At 42.0% G+C, this 1,806-nt stretch overlaps 1 protein-coding gene across 2 annotated transcripts in view; it reads left to right on the top strand.

Moving 5' to 3' along the window:
* Positions 1 to 1,806, top strand: part of Cdc23 (cell division cycle 23) — a 22,221-nt gene that overhangs the window by 12,193 nt on the left and 8,222 nt on the right. The gene's annotated exons all lie outside the window — the stretch shown is intronic.

Genomic DNA, 1,806 nt, shown 5'->3' with positions numbered 1-1,806 from the left:
TTTTTTGGTTTTTCGAGACAGGGTTTCTCTGTGTAGCCCAGCTGTCCTGGAAGTCACTCTGTAGACCAGGCTGGCCTCGAACTCAGAGATCCGCCTGCCTCTGCCTCCCAAGTGCTGGGATTAAAGGCGTGCGCCACCACGCCCGGCCTAGCCCTGCTTTTATAATTACTTTTATGATATTTTTTTGTGTGTGGTTATGCATGTATGTACCAAAGTGCACTGTGCAGGTCTGAGGACAACTTGAAGAGGTTCTCTTTCTCCCATGAGGGTTCCAGGGATCAAATTCAGGGTGTCCAGCCTGGCAGCTAGTGCCTTTAACTTGTGAGCCTTCTTAGAGATTTTTTCTTTTTTTCTTTCTAATTTTAAATTTTATTTACATGTAAAGCTGCTTTATTTCCTTGAGATGCCTGGTGTCCGTGGAGGCCAGAGGAGGGAGGAGTTGGCACCTTGGAACTGGTGGTTGTGAGCAGCCACGTGGGTGCTGGGAATTGAACCCAGGTCCTTTGAAACAGTAGCCTCTGCTCTGATCTGATGAGCTATTACTCCAGACCCATGCGAGAGGTTCTTTGAGTGAGTGAGTCTCACCCTATCCTAAGTGATGTAAACTCCTTAGCTCACTCTGCTGCTTCTCCTCAGATCCCAAGGGTTGGGATTATTGATAGGAGCTTCTATGTCTGGCTTGCTTTTGAAATTTTGATTCAAAAAATGTTTGTTTGTGCTCAGCCTATGAGTTCTGGTATCTGTCCTCAGAGGCCAAAGGCGTCAGATCCCCCTAGAGTTGGATTTAACAACAGTTATGAGCCTCATGACATAGGGGCTAGGTACTAAGGATCAAGGGTCTCCTGCAAAATCAGTTTACACCCCTTGCTGCTGAGGCACCTCTCTCGCTCTGTTTGGCTTGCTGTTTTGTTTTCTTTTGAGACAGTTGTCTCAGCTTCTGGTAGCTTCAGCCCGGAATGTAACCTGTGGAGGATGATCTTGAACTACTGATTCTCCTATCACTTTCTAAATGCCAGGATTACTATCATGTGCTACCCCACCCACCTTGTCTTTCTCTTGCTTGAGGCAGGATCTTTCTTATATTTCGGATTCACTGGGTAGCTAAGGATGACTTTGAGTTTCTTAGTCTCCCGACTGCCTATGCAGTACTGAGACTGCAGGGGTGCAGGGGAAAGCCTTGTTTTTTAAAGCCAGACTATCTACAGAGCCCTGGCTGTCCTAGAACCGACTGTATAGACCAGGCTGCCTCCTGAGTACAGACATGTGTACATGGCTATAATGGGCATAAAATCCTACTGCTTTCTTCTAGGTAAACATGAAATTGAGTTTGAACTTAAATAATCAGATATAAACAGTTAATAAAGTTGATATCTAAACAAACTGAAGCCATTTTAAAAACATATGAAGAGTTTTTGTTGTTACTGGATTACCAAAACGGACTCCTTTATATAACTACTTCAGATTTTCATTATTGTACTTAATAGTATCTTACATTTTCTGCAAGTTGACATAGTACATACTGTGCTGCCTGTTTTGGCTGGCTTATTAGTGTACATATAATTTATACATAAAGGAAAAGTTACTTTGTTTTTTGAGGTAAGGTCTCACCCTATAACCTGTGTTGGGACTGGGACTTTGGTTCAATGGCAAAGTGCTTGCCTAGGCACTGGATTCTCTCATTGGCATAGATAAATGACAAAGTAAATACAATTTTTTAAAAAAGAAAACCCCTTCAATTTTCAGTAATAGTCTAGTTCCTTTTTTGAGTTTTGTTTTGTTTTTTTTTTGTTTTTTTTTTTTTTTTTT

This window comes from Mus caroli, chromosome 18, assembly GCF_900094665.2.
Source record: "Mus caroli chromosome 18, CAROLI_EIJ_v1.1, whole genome shotgun sequence".
NCBI lineage: Eukaryota > Metazoa > Chordata > Mammalia > Rodentia > Muridae > Mus > Mus caroli.
The sequence above is the reverse complement of the archived record's forward strand: the minus strand, read 5'-3'. Positions and strand labels throughout refer to the sequence as shown.